At 32.2% G+C, this 17,312-nt stretch overlaps 1 pseudogene; it reads right to left on the reverse strand.

The window, feature by feature from the left end:
- The window catches only part of LOC144365112 (nascent polypeptide-associated complex subunit alpha-like), a 48,367-nt pseudogene extending 31,829 nt beyond the window's left edge, over positions 1 to 16,538 (reverse strand).
- Positions 16,539 to 17,312: the final 774 nt, after the last annotated feature.

Here is a 17,312-nt window from a genome sequence, read left to right on the forward strand (position 1 = left end):
AACTAGGAAAATAATTATAATTAAATAACTTGATAAGAATTAATTTGGCTATGACATAATTTTGACATGATAGAAAGTATATCTTGTACAGCACTCTTCATGAAATTTAGATTTTACTAGGTTACAAAAAAATAGAACTTTTTTTGTTTTGCTTTATAAATTTTATTTATATAAAATATAAAATTTTATTATATCATAATACATAATGTTTTTAACACTGGGATTTTGGTTTTTAATTTTTTATTCATTTTTTATTCAAATTAGTCATATATGACACAATTTTCCACATCTCTGGTTGTATAAAAATATCGTCATACCATTCATGTCTTCATACATGTATGTAAGGTAATAATGTCCACTCAATCCATCATCTTCCCTACTCCCATGCCCCTCCCTTCCCCTCCTACCCCTTTACCCTATCTAGAGTTCATCTACTCCTCCCATGCCCTATCCCAACCCCATTATTATTTCAGCCTCCTTAACTGAGATAAAACATTCTGCATTTGATTTGGGGGGATTGGCTAACTTCACTGAACATGATAATCTCCAACTCCAATCACTTACCTGCAAATGCTATGATTTTATTCTCCTTTAATTGTTATTAATATTCCCTTGTGTATATATGTCACATTTTCTTTATCCATTTATCTACTGAAGGACATCTCAGTTGGTTCCACAGTTTAGCTATTGAGAATTGTGCTGCTATATACATTGATATGTCTGTATCCTTGTATATTCTGTTTTTAAGTCATTTGGGTATAGGCCGAGAAGTGGGATAGCTAGGTCAAATGGTGGTTTCCTGTTGAGAGCCACAGCCAAAGGGGCCCCAGCAAACTTCTAGCTGCCAGCAAACTTCCAGCTGCCAGCAAACTTCCAGCTGCTGGCTGATGATTGGCTCACAGTGGCCCCAGCAACATCTAGCTGATTGGCTCCTCTGTGGTGATGGTCATTGGGCTGTTTCCCTGCCCTTCAGACTGCCAGCTGATGATTGGCTCATAGTGGCCCCAGCAACATCTAGCTGATTGGCTCCTCCACGGAGCTGCTCATTGGGGGACTTATTTGGCTCTGCCCACGCAACCCAGCCAATCGGCCTCAAGAGCAGGAGGATTGTGGGAGGTTGAGAGGCTGGTGTGGGGGTGAGAGGCTTGTGGAAGCCTGTGGTGGCAGTTGGGCTCTGAGGGTTTTTTCCCTGAGGAGCTGTTTTGTTTGGCGTTTGTAGTTCTAAAAATAAAGTTAGTTTCTTTTGACAAGTGGCTCCTGAAATGTGCCCAGCCAGACTTTGGCAGTTTCCTTCCCAGTTTTCCAAGGAATCTCCATACTTCTTTTCATATTGGTTGCACCAATTTGCAGTCCCACCAGCAATGTATGAGTATACCTTTTTCCCCACATCCTCACCAATACTTATTATTGTTTGTAATCTTAATGCCTGCCAATCTGACTGGAGTGAGATGAAATCTTAGAGTAGTTTTGATTTCCCTTTCTCCAATTGCTATAGATGGAAACATTTTTTCATATATTTTTTGATTGAATGTATATCATTTTCTGAGAAGTGTCTGTTCAGGTCCTTGGTTCATTTATTGATTGGGTATTTTTTTTATTTGGTGTTAAAAAGATTTTTGGGTTCTTTGTATACCCTAGAATAGTGTTATATCTGATGTGTGAGGGGTAATAATTTTCTCCCAAGATGTAGGCTTTCTATTCACTTCACAGATTGTTTCTTTTGATGAGAAAAAGCTTTGTAGTTTGAATTCACCCCATTTATTGATTCTGGATTTATCTCTTGCACTATAGGAGTCTTAATAAGAAAGTCAGCGCCCAATCCAACATGAAGGAGATTTGGGCCTACTTTTCCTTCTATTACATGCCATATTTCTGGTTAAATTCCTAGGTCTTTGATCCACTTTGTGTTGAGTTTTGTACATGGTGATAAATAGGGGTTTAATTTCATTTTGTTGCATATGGATTTTCAGTTGTTGAATAGACTATCTTTTCTCCAATGTATGTTTTTGGCACCTTTGTTTAATTTAAGATAATTGTAATTATGTGGGTTAGTCTTTGTGTCCTCTAGTCTGTGCCATTGGTCTACCAGTCTATTTTGGTGCCAATATCATGCTGTTTTTCTTACTATTGCTCTAGAGTATAGTTCAACATCTGTTCTAGTATTGCCACCTAATTCACTCTTCTTGCTAAGGATTGCTTAGGTATTCTGGGTTTATTATTTTTTCCAGATAGATTTCATGACTGTCTTTTTACTTCCTATGAGGAATGTCATTGGGATTGTAATTGGAATTGCATTAATCCTGTATAGTGCTTTTGATTCTATGGTCATTTTGATAATATAAATTCTGCCTATCCAAGAACAAGGGATATATAGAAAAAGGGATTCCATATTCTAAGGTATTCTTTAATTTCTTTCTTTAGTGTTCTGTAGTTTTCATTATAGAGGTCTTTAACCACTTTTATTTGGTTGATTCCCAAGTATTTTATTTATTAAATTTTTTTGAGACTAAATGGGGTAGTTTTCTCATTTCACTTTCAGAGTATTTGTCACTGATATAAAGAAATGCCTTTGATTTATGGGTGTTGATTTTATATTTTGCTACTTTGCTGAATTCATGTACTATTTCTAGAAGTTTTCTGGTGGAAATTTTTTGATCTTCTAGGTGTACAATCATATTGTCTGCCAATAGTGCGAATTTGCATTCTTCTCTTCCTATTTGTATTTCTTTAATTTCTTTTGTCTGTCTAATTGCTCTGGCCAGTGTCTCAAGAACTATGTTAAATAGAAATGGTGAAGGAGGGAATCCCTGTCTTGTTCCCATTTTTAGAGGGAATGCTTTCAATTTTTCTCCATTTAGAGGGATGAAGGCCTTGAGCTTAGCATAAGTAGGTTTTATGATGTTGAGATATGTTTCTGTTATCCCTAGTTTTTTCTAGTGTTTTGAGAATGCATTTTCTGCATCAGTTGAGATGATCATATGATTCTTATTTTTAAGTCTATTAATGTGACTTATTTTTTGATTTCTATATTTTGAAACAACCTTTCATCCTTAGGATGAACACAAATTGATTGTGATGCATGATATTTTTGTATTCAATTTGCCAGAATTTTATTGAGAATTTTTACATCTATTAGAGATATTAGTTCATTTGAGATATTTTTTCATTATAGATATTGGTCTAAAATTTTCTTTCTTTGATGTGTCTTTGCCTGGTTTTGGAATCAGGATGATATTGGCCTCATAGAATGAGTTTGGAAGTGCTCCTTGTTTTTCTATTTCATGAAATAATTTGAAGAGTATCGGTATTAGCTCTTCATTAAAGGTCTTTCAGAATACTATAGTAATAATTATAATAATAATAATAATAATAATAATAATAGGTCAGTTTTAAAGAAAGATTCCTCAGTCCAAAATTCAAAATTCTACATATGAAAATCTTACAAAGTTGAAGTATTTTTAATCTTATGTTCTTTTTATTGCATTAACTATTATGCAAACTTTTATTGTGGACTTTAAAATACACCGTACATGTTTACACATATAAGTGTATGCATTTGTACAAACATCTATGTTGACTATTTATAAAGCACAGGCTATTAATTTATTTATTTGAAAGTATTCTATATTTTATATACAGCAGTATAAAAACTATGAAGAGTGATTTATGAACATATATCCTAGAAAAATATTTCACCAAATACAAATAATTATAAAATTATAAGAAAAATATAGTAAAATTATTTTAAATTATTTGAAATGCATACTATTTTAATTTTACCTTTTTATTTGTGTGTGATATAAAAATAAAGTTTATTAAAATTCCTTAATAAATATAATAATAAGAAGGTCAGACACAGATGAAAAAAGATGAGGGGAATATATATTAAATAATTTTTAAAAATTGCAAAGCAAATTTATTATCAGTTGCATTAGAAATCTTTGATTAAATATTTAGACCAGAGGCAGAGATTATCATACTCTGTGAGTAGAAATGCTACAAATTTAAACCTATTCTTATCATAAAACCCATCAATCCCACTTCTGGATGTTTTACCATAGAAATGGCACATAAGTTCAGAAAAAGAATACCACATTAATGTTCATTGAGGTCTTGTTTATACAACACCTAAAATTTGGAAACAAATGCCTATCACACATTGCAAAAAAATGGGCATTTTTAAAATTTAAACATATATTAAAGACTATAGAGCAAACAAAAGAATCATGCATTAACAGAAATAACAACATGGATGGATTTCAAAATCCTATACTAAATGAAAAATACCAAAGTACACACTATATAAATTATAATTGGATTTCTATGAAATAAGGTAATACTTATGTTAAAACAATAATCAATTTGAAAGGTATGGAATGGCAATAAAAGTCAAATCTGTAAATTTCAGACAACTTCAGTTTCTAATATATTTTCACATCTTAATGTGATTTTTTTTTGTTTGGATCTCTTTTTTACTATTTTTAAACTTTCGGTTATAATTTTATTAAAAATGTAAGGTACAATTAATGTTAAGATAAAATCCTCATATGGAGCTAAATGCCAACAAGAGATTTTGTAGCTTGGTTTGTAAAATCAGATTATTTTTTGCAAGTCTTGAAAAAAAAGCAGTATATTTTTGTTTTACATTAAATTATCATCAATATGAATATTTTCAAAAGTCTTGTCATTAATCTAAACATCAGACAAAATATATTCACAATTTTGAATAAACATTGAAAATTTTGTGTGAGAGTTCTCAAAAAGCAGAATTTTTTCAATCTGATATAGAAATTGAATATGGCTCCATATATAATCTATACCAGAAGCATTTGTTAATCAACTTGGAAAAAGCAACATGTTAAAGGTCTGGATTTAAAAATGAAAAGTTAAGAGTTGCTATCTAACCTGTAATAATGAAACTAATGATGAATCTCTGGGTATAACCTTTCCTAAGAGGAGCCAGATAGGTTTCTGGTTAATAGCTGATTATATTGAATAGCTTTCTGCATGGATAGACAACAATTTGTCCTCATTAGAATACTCATTTATTTTGTATATAGATTCATTTTTCATGGTTTGCTGTGCTTCTGCAATCACATGGAGAATCACTGTTATTATCATTGTTTTGTGGGTCAAAGTTAAATATCTAAGTTGCTTTATGATCATTATCTTCTTGTAAATCTACCCTATTAATAAACTAGGTTTACAGTTCAGGTACATAGAGCTTTGTACAAAAGTTTAAGAATTTGCTCTGCTATTCCACAAGGCAGTGATTCTTACCTCTAAGTTATTGTTCCAAATCCTCGTATTTAATCTTTATTTTAACAGTAATGAGCTGACCCAAACTGACAAGAATATGCCAATTATCTAAGTAGAATCATAAGGAGACTAGTACTCACTTCTTTGTGATGAGACATCTGTGTCAATGAAATAGCAAATCAAAGCATCTTTATTTGCTGGAACAAAATATTGCAAATTAGGCAATAATATGCTGTTAACATGATTTTCAAAATCAAATATCTACAGAATATAAACTGAGTAGAAAACTCTTTGTTCCTTATTTTTATGCAAATATATCTATGTATTGTTTTAGGTATATATTGCTATATAGTTTTCATAAGAAACCTTCAAAACTTATTTGCTTAAAACAACAATGACTTTTCCGGACTCTGTCTATCCTTGCTGAGACATAACCTAGAAGGTTATTCTTACTTGAAGCCTGTCAAGTAATTCCAGTCAGAAATTGACAAGGGCTGAAACATCCAAAAGACTTCACTCACAGGCTTAAAATTTATCAGGATTATATGGGTCTCCTTGCTCATAAGAAATCTTGACTTTTTATTCAAGTTCAGTAGATAAAAAGTCAAAGCTGATGCTTCTCTTTCTAAACTAAAAATTCCAAAGTATCCTTTTCATGACACAACATAATTCTGTTATTCTGTACACACACACACACACACACATATATAATGTGTATATAATATGTATTTATGTCAATACACACATTTATTTTATTGCAATTTGTTATATATGGCAGTAGAATGCATTACAATTCATATTACACATATGCATCATAATTTTTCGTATCTCTGGTTGTATACAAAGTATACTCACACCATTTGTGTCTTCATACGTGTACTTAGGTTACATTAGGTAACTCTCATTGCATCATCTCTTCTACCCTCATGCTCTTACCTTCCCCTCCCACCCCTTTCCCCTTTCTAAGATTCATCTAATCCTTCCATGTTCCTCCTTCCAACCCCACTATGAATCAGCTTCCATATATCAGAGAAAACATTTATCATTTGGGTTTGGGGGATTGGCTAACTTCACTTAGCGTTATATCCTCCAACTCCATCCATTTACCTAAAAATGCCATGATTTTATTCTCTTTTATTGCCAAGTAATATTCCATTGTCCATACACGCATTTATTTATCAGTTTGTCTGTTGATGGACATTTAGATGTGCTGCATATTCTGGCTATTTTGAATATTGCTTCAATAAATATGAAAATGCATGTGTTGTTTTGACAATGTTTTCATTTCATTTGGGCATGTAACTCTTAGTGGCTTAAACAGCATGAAATTCTGTCATTTGAAAATAAATGGATACACTTGGAAAACATCATGTTAACTGAAATAAGTCAAACAGAAAAGAAAAAAACAATTTCACTCATATATGCAGTCAAAAAATGTTGAATTCTTAGAAGTTGGGAGTAGAGTGGTGGTTGTGAAAGACTAAGGAGAAAAATGGGTATAGAGAAGAGAAAGAAGTTAGTCAGGAAATGTTATAGTTTTACAGGGTAAAAAAAATCCTGTTATTCTATGGCACATTGGAATGAATATAATTTATAAAAGAGTTAGAAGAGACTAATGTGCAACGCGTTCACTGTAAAGAAATGGTGAGATTTAAGATGATGGCTATGCCATGACCATGAGTCATTAACTATCCAATGTGTACATGAATCAAAACTTCTCATTATATTCCATAAATATGTTCAAATACTTTTTAAAATAAAAGCACAAGACTCCTATTGTTTATTTATTTCATTTTATTTTTTGGTGGTGCTGGGGATTGAACCTTATGCGTTCAAGACAAGCACTCTACCAACTGAGCTATATCCCCAATAGGTACAAATATTCTATGTCAATCCAAAAATAAAATAAACCCCATGCTGGGAGTGGTGTCACATGCCTGTAATCCCAGTAGATCAGGAGGCTAAGAGAAGAGGATCTTGAGTTCAAAACCAGCATCAGCCACTTAGTGAGGCCCTAAGCAATTTAAGGATACCCTATCTATAAATGAAATATTTTAAAAAGGGTTTGAATGTGGCTCAGTGATTAAGCATGTCTGGGTTCAATCCCTGGTACCAATAAATTGATAATTAAATAAATAATAAAAGAAACTCCAGAACATCAATTTGAAAGCATTATTCAAAGCCAGAAGGAGAGAATGAGAAGTAGTTAGCCTGTAGGAAGGAGACGAGATTGTGTTTGTTGTCATCATTGTTTGTTTCAATATTTTTGGCAACTAGGGGTCAATCTGAAGAAACTATCTGCCCAGTACCTTGTTAATATTAGAAAAAAATAGATAACAAACAAGATATTTAGAGGATGAAGTTGCTACCCAGATCTTCTGAGATGTGATTAGATAATTTTGGGTGTGCACAACTAAGTATATCTTGATACAGTTTCAGAAAGTCAAAAATAATAAATTTTTATATGAACTTTAAGCCAAAGGATATTATTGGCCCATTTGAACCTATCTATCTTTTTTTATGGGCTCAGGGTTTCGTGGACCACAAGCTAGGAAAGAAATTTTTCGGCCCCCCCATGACACTTTTACATTGCATGTCTCCAAATATTCCATGTGAGCAGAAGTGGTGGGTTCAATATCTACCTGTGTTACTTAAAAGCTATTTGAACAACCTGTACATTCCCTTTTTCCCTTTAGTTGTATTAACTGAACTGATTTGCCTGAACTCTATTTATTCATTCTTGGTTTATTGCTTTGGTGGTTAAGATTATTTTAATGCCAGAAATTAGGTGGAGCAGTAAGAAAGAAGAAATCAGGGTCCATGAATCTCATGAATGCAGCAGGCTTCCAAGTTAGAAAAGCATAACTTTTAACTAACAGACAATGTTTTTTCTCTGCTTAAATCAATACAATTTTTTTGATAGTAGAGTGTTTAGTCTTTCCCAATCAAAAATAAATTCTGTTATGATATTTATTTTATGTGTATTAATAGGGTCAATCTCACTTTAAACCAAGATGAATTTACGAGAATTATAGTCTTTGAACACAATGGAAATTATTGAAGATTAAAAAGGCATATATGAAAAAAAATGGAATAAATTTGAATGATTTTTTACTTTTTTAATGGTACTTGTGATTAAAATCAGAGGCACCTTACCCCTGAGCTGTATTCCCCAGTTAAGTTTTATTTTGAGAAGGGGTTTTGAAAAGTTGCTGAGGGTCTCATTAAGTTGCTAAGACTGGCCTCAAACTTGCAATCCTTTTGTTTCATTTGCTGCAATTACAGGTGTTCACCATTGTGCCAGCTCTTTCATACTTTCAAAATGTATTCAATTTAGAAAGATTTATGTCTTCAGTTTATCTGTTAGAAATTAATATATTTGATATATATTAATTAATTAAAATCTAATGATAGAACATATAAGAATTTGCTGGTGTTTAAGCATTTGTTAGGTGTCAACCTAAAATAACAAATGGATAACAATTTTTAAGAAAGCATAGACAAATAGCGAACAATGACAGAAATGAATCTGTAAATCATTAAACATAGAGAATTTTTCAGAGGGCTCTTTTGAATCTAGCTCATTCAATTATATTGCTAAAAAATCAAGAAAAAGAAACTGTTTATTTAACAAATACATTCCTCTAAAAGACCAAAATTATGTCATAATTTAATATGACTTTGTTTCACTTTAAAACATTTGGTTACATGACCTTTCCTATGTTTTACATATGTACATTGTAAAATGTCAATAGAGAGACATGTAAATCTATCTATATATTCATTCATTCCATTCTGTCCAGTCATCATTCAGCTAGCTAGCTAACAAGCTATGAGCACACAAACATAAACATATAAATATGAATTTTCATCACAGTAATTAAAATGCATGGTGTTCCTCTGTAATGTTTGATTCTTCTGTCTCTTTGCTTCTCTTGTAGTTTTAAGAAGTTTTGTTACAATAACTTCAAGGGCTTTAATTTGCTTAGTGCTTTAATCTGACAATTCATACTTTAGCACTTTTTTCCACCTATTTCTGCTCCTCTCCTCATTATATACTTAGAACTATGCAAACTTTTAATTTTTTAATTCTAAACCTCATTAATTTTAGTTAAACCCAAGCTTAAATTCTCTTGACTTTTCATCTTTGTTGTATAGATGTTTCTGTGGTAACTGTAAAATGTTCATAAGTCTTAATTCTAACACATTTTCTCCTATGGGTACCCTGTCCTTTTTATGGTAAGTGCAACTTTTTATATCTATCATTTTTAATTCATTATTAATAAAGATTTATAGACTTATTTTTAAAACATTTGTTTTATGATTGTGGTTTTGGTCTATTTGTGGTGTGAGACATAATGCCACAGACTAGGTAATTTATAAATAATAGAAAATTACTTCTCATAATTTTAGAGGTTGGGAAATCCAAGATCAAGAGGCTACTCTGTGCTTCCAAGATAGCACCTTGTTTTGCATCCTGTGGAAGAGATTAACTCTATGTAATAATGTGGCAAGAGACAGGATGGTAAATTAGTCCCTGAAAATTTTTAATAAAGCACTAGTCCACATATGAGGTTGTAACCTCTTAAAAGCCTCACCTCTCAATACTGTTGCATTGAATATTTAGTTTCAACATCAATTTAGGTGGGACATAAATATTGTAATACACTATTTTTTTGTAGATCATACAGTTATTCATGTTACAGTCTTTTTATTTTGCTTTATCTCTACATACTCTAGTATTTGTTTCTTGGTTTACTGAGTATTTCATATTTGTCCAATATTTTGACTTTATTTTAATGCTTTGTAAAACTTGATTTTAAAATCATCTTACACAGAAGATACATTTTACTTGACCTTGCAAAATTCCATGCATCTCCTTTTGACTAGAGCTTCCTAAGCAAGCACTCTACTTATTGTTCTTCCATGTATGATTCCTAATATGTGTAGGTTACTTGGTATGGATCCATACTTCCAGACCCTAGACAGGCTGGGGTCTGGTTGAGAAGGATTGCTGTGCCCAATGCTCATTTTACATTTGTAGTCTTTTCAGTTTTGGACATACTCAGGCTATAAGACTCCAATCATGGGATCTGGGTTTTTTAATCCAGCTGTATTTCTCTACTTTCCTACATATGGCCTAACTTCAGTTTCTGCTATACAATGTTCAGATGGTCTGCTTCTTCCTTCCCCTTCCTGCCCACTCCTTTTCTTATTTATTTATTTGTTTGTTTGTTTATTTATTTATTTATTTATTTTTGATCAGTACTACTTTTTCTGTGTCTACATGTATTTTAACATGTTTTCAAGTCAAGGAATTTTTAAAATGTTTTCAATATTTTGTGTTGTATAGTACATCAATTCTTCACATTTCAGTCCTGTAACACTTGGATTGTTTTTGTTAACTATCATAAATACATTTCCTGACACCCTTTTAAGAATTTCAGTTGTCTGGAGCATAGATTTTCACCAAGAAAAATCTAGTATGTGTCAGTTGTAACCTCAGGTTTTATTTTCAAAAGTGTTACCAATTTTCAGTGTTCCAAAAGGGAATATTATAAATGTAAGTCATATGTTTACAAAAATAATACAGCCTTTCTGCTTGCTACAATTGCAGACCCCTTCCACTATCCCAATAATAATTGAATCCTGTGTGTACTCCTCCTGGCTATAGTGTAATTATTTATCACCAGGAGTTATGATATGTACTATAAGGGTATAAATAAAATACTATGAATCCCTTGCCACCAAATATATATTACTTTCATTTGATATTGCAATAATTGGTTCAAGTTCTCAATTTTAAACCTTAAAAGTTATTAGTAAAGTCTATGGTGCCTGGACATTTTTGTCTCATTATAAATTATTACAGCATTGACAAGAGGCTGCTACAATAAGGAGATATTAGCTTAGAGCAGCATCTTAGGAATATGTTCCCAATAATGTGAGAGAATAAATTCTTCTGCTTACATAGAATATGCTTAATGGAAGGAAACATGAAAATATTATTTTGAGTGAAAAATCAAAATTTTATGTTGTAAAAATATCTACTTAAATCTTATTTGTTGGATAAAAAAAACCCTGAGGTTATGCTGTATTTTTGAAAGCTATTTATATCCCTGTCTGTTCATCTTAGCAATGTAGCTAAATGATTTATCACAGCTGTGTCAGCATTTATCTCGACAAGGTTTTCTAACAGAGTATGGAAAGGCATGCAAGCCAGAGGGAGATTTTATGACTTTAGTCAGTGTACATGTGTTTGGTACTATAAATGATTAATATATTCAAGTTGTATATCCATAACACTTCTCTCCACTGACAAAAAAAATATAAAACTATTAAAATAAATTTGTACAGATTATAGGTGTGGTTGTGTGGACAAGGACACACACACATACACACAGAGAGACACACACATGCACATACCTCAGTTATTCTTGGGGAATTTCCATGTTTTTTAAGGTAATAACTTGCTATGTCCTTCAGTTTTATGAAACATAATATTTAAATATCCAGTATGGTCAGAAGTATGACACATGATGCTTTTTTTTCTATGGATTTTGTAGATTTTTATGTTTGAAATCATTTTTCTATAAATAATTTAGTGCATGGAAAAGGAAGATCTGTTGTGTATAAGGTCGGATCCATTGTAGGAAATTCAATGGGGTCGTCTAGCTTTAATTTTGAGGTTACAAGCTTTGGTACCCAGTTTTATAAAAATCCACAGGAAAGTCTCAATCCAATTTTCATTGACCTGTAACCAATCCTGTGACAATGTCTACATATTTTATTCCCAAAAGTCCAGAACAAAAAATTATGTCTTTAACATATCTTTAGCCATCTACCACTTAATTCTAAGTCAAAGCGAAATTGTTATAATATATGTACTCCATTGAGTTTTCCCCATATTTCTAGAGATAGGCTATATATCTATTTCTCTTTGAAAATATGATAATTTCTTTAAAACATACCTTAGAATCTTTTTCTTCCACCATGTTCTCTAAAAATTCACTAGTTATCCAGGTGCAAATCATGGTAAATATTTAGCCAGGGACTCCAAAATTCTAGCATTTGGATTGTTGAGTAGTTGACAATAAGATTCCATAATAATATTAATAAATATACAGATAAATTCCTGATATGGTCATAGAAATTCATATTCTGCACAGGTGACACACTGCCAGAAATTCATGTTTTTAGCCAGAGATATTTGCAGACATCACCACAGTCAAAGTTATTAGATTTTCATCATCACTTTCTTCAAGATGCTATTCAATAAGGACATAAGTAAAAGAAGCACATACAATACTTAATAGCTATGTAATGTAAGGGTCCAGCGGAGGGAGAAAGAGACCACACAAGAGACTGGCTCCATGCAATTGGCAAAAGGGGATTTATTGGGGATCCATTCCAGCGCGCTGGGGCTTCGTGCTCACTCAAGAAGGGAGAGCAGCCCAGAGCTCAGAGCAGAGGTCAAGCAGAGCTTAAGTACACTTTCTGGAGAGGGCGGTGGGCTTTGCATACATCAAAACAAATCATTATGAGGCTCGGGATATTGAACAAAAACTGACATGATTGGCACATTCATTGGCGGGAACAGGTTGGGTGGGGGTGATTGGTCATTCCTAAGCGGGGTACACATTCAAACTGATTGGTTCGGGCCCTGTGACAAACTGCACAGGGCCCTAGGCTAAATGGCCAGTAGGGCGTTGTCTTAACTATCTCAGGAATTTCAGGTTCTGGGTGTAACAGAGGAACTTAATAATACCTAATCTTTTACATTTTAATTCAAGCTTTCCAGCTTAGAAACTTTATCCTTTCAGTACCTATTGTATAAAGTTTGAATAGATAAAAATAAATCATTACTAATTGCCAAAGCATAATTAGGCTTATAAGAAATCAAAAAGAACCAACAGATAAATGACTTAAAACAGTAATTAAAACTGGCAAAGTTAGCTGAACATAAAGTTAATGTACATAAACTTTTTAAAAAGCAAAATTAAATTTAAACAAAGCAAATGCATAGTAACATAAAATCAAATGTGGAGGTATAAGAAGAGATATAGCATCAAACAAAAAATTACCATAAATTAAGAAAATCTATTTAAATAAATTGATTTACCCTGTAGACTGACTGAAAAACTTTGCTTTTTAATTTTTTTTCTAAGTCAATCTTCATAATTTGTTCAAGTAAATTATACTTTATATAATTAAATCTTACAAAATTATTTATGAAAGTAAATTTTAGTGGCATTTCAACAGATAATGTTATGTGGAAATTCAAAATACCACAGCCAATCCTACTGAAATAAGAAGAAAAGAAACTGTAAGTTTCCTGATGTTATAAAAACATAGTAATTAAGATACTGTGATATACATAAAGAATGAACAAGTAGTGCTAGTATATAAATTGCCCGTGCCTACCTGGAAACTTGATTTTGACAAAGGATACTTAAGATCAATAGTAAAAGAATGCCCTTCCATAATATAAAATAACTCCAAAATAATAAAAACAAAAGACCATCTAATAGAAATTGTGTATGAGTCCAATTTTATATAGAAAGTCTACAGTCAACATTAAAATAAACCTCAAATCCATTTTATATTAAATGAATGCAAATAAAAAGAGTGAGATATCACTATAATACCAAATATGGGTTGGGATGAAAAGTAATAGGTCTTCTCATTAATTTTTTTTAGTAATTCATTTTATAACTTCACTGGAAATCAGTGTGATAGTAAAATATGCACAATAATGTTGAGAGAATTATTATTCATAGTAACCAAAAAAAAATAAAGGTAATACAAAAATGTTTTGAGTTATTCAGTCATTAAATGGAATATCCTACATCATTGAAAATTAACAAGCTATTGATATATAAAATTCATAATGAGTTATTCTCATAATTAAATAGTTCTTTTATATTTTCTGTTTTGATTCATAAAATTCAGACACCATTGGAATTACTGAAACTTATCTATGAACTTGAAATTCTTGATAGTGATTACTTTGGAATGGGTGGAATGGGAAATGCTCCTGATTTTCAAGGAACATAAAGAAGGCTTATATAGGCTTTCAATATTGTTCTATATTTTGTACTGTAGACCATAGATATGGATGTGTTTTACATTGAACCTTTTTGAATTCCCTACTCTGCCAGAAAGAGATTATTTTGTAATCACAGAAAGAAGTAACAATCAGGTTCTTTTTTTAATCTAATTAAATTTATTGGTGTCAACCTCATTCAGTTTAATCAATTGGACCTTTGAACCAATAACACTTCTAAACCTTTTCCAGGTTAGCGGATACATTTGCAACTGAGACAATCAATGTAAACTGCATTGAATGCTCCACCAGCTAATCAACAGTCTCACTTGAATAACCACACTTAAACAGCTGACTTTAACCAATACGTCTCTGTAAAACACTACCAAAACTTGACTCCCTTGAACTTTTCTAAACCTTATATTTTATTAGGTCTCTGTTTTGTACAGAGAAACTGAACTACAAAAAAAAAAAAAAAAAAAAAAAAAAAAAAAAAAAATAGCTCTCTCCTATTTTGTATGTAATGCATTCTGTTTTGTTTCCTGAATTTCATTGCTTCAGTCTCTCTCACCTTTTATATATGATTGATAATTTATTAACTAAGTATACTTAAAATTTTTGCACTATTAGATACATATAGTTCAGTGAGTGTTTGTAAGTCTAAGAATACCCCTTAAAATTTAGAAAACTTTGCAATAACAGTCAAAGAAAATTAGTGTAAAAAGCAACTAGGTTAAGTCCAAAAGCACCAGTAGGCTTTTGGCAACAAAGGATAAAGTTGCAGGTAACATTAGCTTCATATATTCTGCCAATACAATTTCTGTTAACTAAAGCCAATTTATCATTATTTGTTGTTAACAGCTGATGTTGGTAACAAAAGTATAATAAAAAACAGCAGTGTTAAAACATGACAATAAAGTTCCTTTTCTTATATGTTCATTCTCATTAATTTCATGGTTTGGGCTGTTTTGTCTGCTGTCAAAAGCAGTTTTTAACTATCCCACTTATAACTCTAATAAGTCATTATAAAGTATTCTGTGCAATTTCTGCATAGATGTGTTCACAGTCTTTCAGATACCTAGCCTGGAAGTCCAAAATGCAGAGATTTTTATTTTTTCATCCAACACGAGGCCATAACTTTATCAATAATAGAAACAGTACAAAGTCAAACCAAGCTACAATTCATAGCTGTAATTTAGTTGACAAGTTTACTAAAGTCACTATCCAGAAATCTAAGCATATCCTCTTTTCATTACAAAAAAACCCGGTACATAAAAGAGTCAAGCCTTACACATCAACCAATCAATCAGTCAATGCCAGATTTTAGAAGGTTACACTGTTGATTCTACTACAGTATTACAAGATGATTGATGTTGTTCTTTAAGGCTCAGACTGACTTTGCTCTCTAAACATTTGCCTCTAAAACCACCAATTCTGTGTCCTTAACTTCCACTGCTGTTTTTTATTATAACTTTTGTTACCAACATCAGCTGATAACAACAAATAGTGATAAACTGGCTTTAGCGAACAGAAAATGTATGAGCCGAATACATAAAGTCAATGTCATATGCAGCTTATACTTTTTTGCCAAAAGCCTCCTGGTGTTTTTGGACTGAACCTAGTTGCTTTTTACACTGATTTCCTTTGACTGTTCTTGTAAAGTTTTCTGAATTTTAAGGGACATTCTTAGACTTACAAATGCTCTCTGAACTATATATATACCCAGTTAAGATTTCATCGACCTCTCCCTCTTCATTCTCCTCTTGTACAGCTAGAGTAGGAGTGTCTTTCTGAATGTAGGAGGGAGCTTCACCTTGAACTTTGAATTTCTTCGCAGCTGCTAACTGTGCTTGCTGAGATAAATTCTCCATCTTTGCCTCCAGCGAAAGGATTTAGGTATCTGAAGCTGGGCTCTTGTAGATACCTGTCTTTGTAATGACAAATAAGATGTTCTTAGATTTCTGGATAGTGACTCTAGTAACCTTGGTAACCTGCTGGAGACTCAGTTTGGACAAAGCCTTGACTTCTTTTCACTCTAAAAAAAAAAAAGGGACTCTTGCTTCACTCTCCCCCTCCATTTCAGTTGCTCCTGCCAGTTGTTCTTCTGGCATGGCTTCCTGTGTTAAACTTGTTTCTCATGACTGTCACATTCTGTTCCAAACCTTGTCTCAGCCTGAGGCTGTGGCAATTCCTGCTCTGCAGCAAGAATGGTTTCCATGGAATCACTGGACATTTTTGTGGGGAACATAGAATAAGATGATGGCAGAAAGTCACAATGTAGACTTGAAAGTCCTGTTCCTCTTCCCTCACCAATCACATCAAGTTATGTAAGTATAAATCTCTTAAGTCTGTTCTTTATTTTTTAGTCACATTGCTACCACCAGTACTGGAACCTTCATTTCACACCCAAAGTGTAGCCACAGTCTTCCTGCCCAATGTTGTTCATCTTTTCTTCCAAATGTAATCATTCTATCAAAAAGACAATTGCTTCTGTTGTAATCAGTGTTTTATTAAAACTGACATATCACTATTCTGCTTAAAATAAATATTTTGATGCTTTATATAAAGAAAAACATGTTTAGAGGAGTATTAAGTTTCTCCATAATTGTACTTTTTTCTCTGTCATCTTATTTATCTCAGTCTGGATAATATTAACAAAAAAATCCCACAGTTTTAATTATTCATATTTCTTTTTAATAACTGAGGCCCTTGCCTTACTATTGGATATTTGCATTTTTATTAAATTCAGGAATGGTATCTCAAATGATAGTGGAATAAATTCAGTTCTTGACCTTTATGCTTTAAAATCCTGTTTCTCGTGATACAATATGTGTATTGCAAGAAATTAAAAAGTAGATTTCAAAGTTACCCGGTGAATCAAATTAAAGTGTCTAACCTCTGAAAATAGAGCTGTTGCATAGTTTGAGAACAGTCAGAGATAAAGGGATCAGAACATAAATTATATCCGAATTCCCAAGGGCAGGGGCAACCTTGTTCTCTTTCATGT

Source organism: Ictidomys tridecemlineatus, chromosome 6 (assembly GCF_052094955.1).
Source record: "Ictidomys tridecemlineatus isolate mIctTri1 chromosome 6, mIctTri1.hap1, whole genome shotgun sequence".
Classification (NCBI taxonomy): Eukaryota; Metazoa; Chordata; class Mammalia; order Rodentia; family Sciuridae; genus Ictidomys; species Ictidomys tridecemlineatus.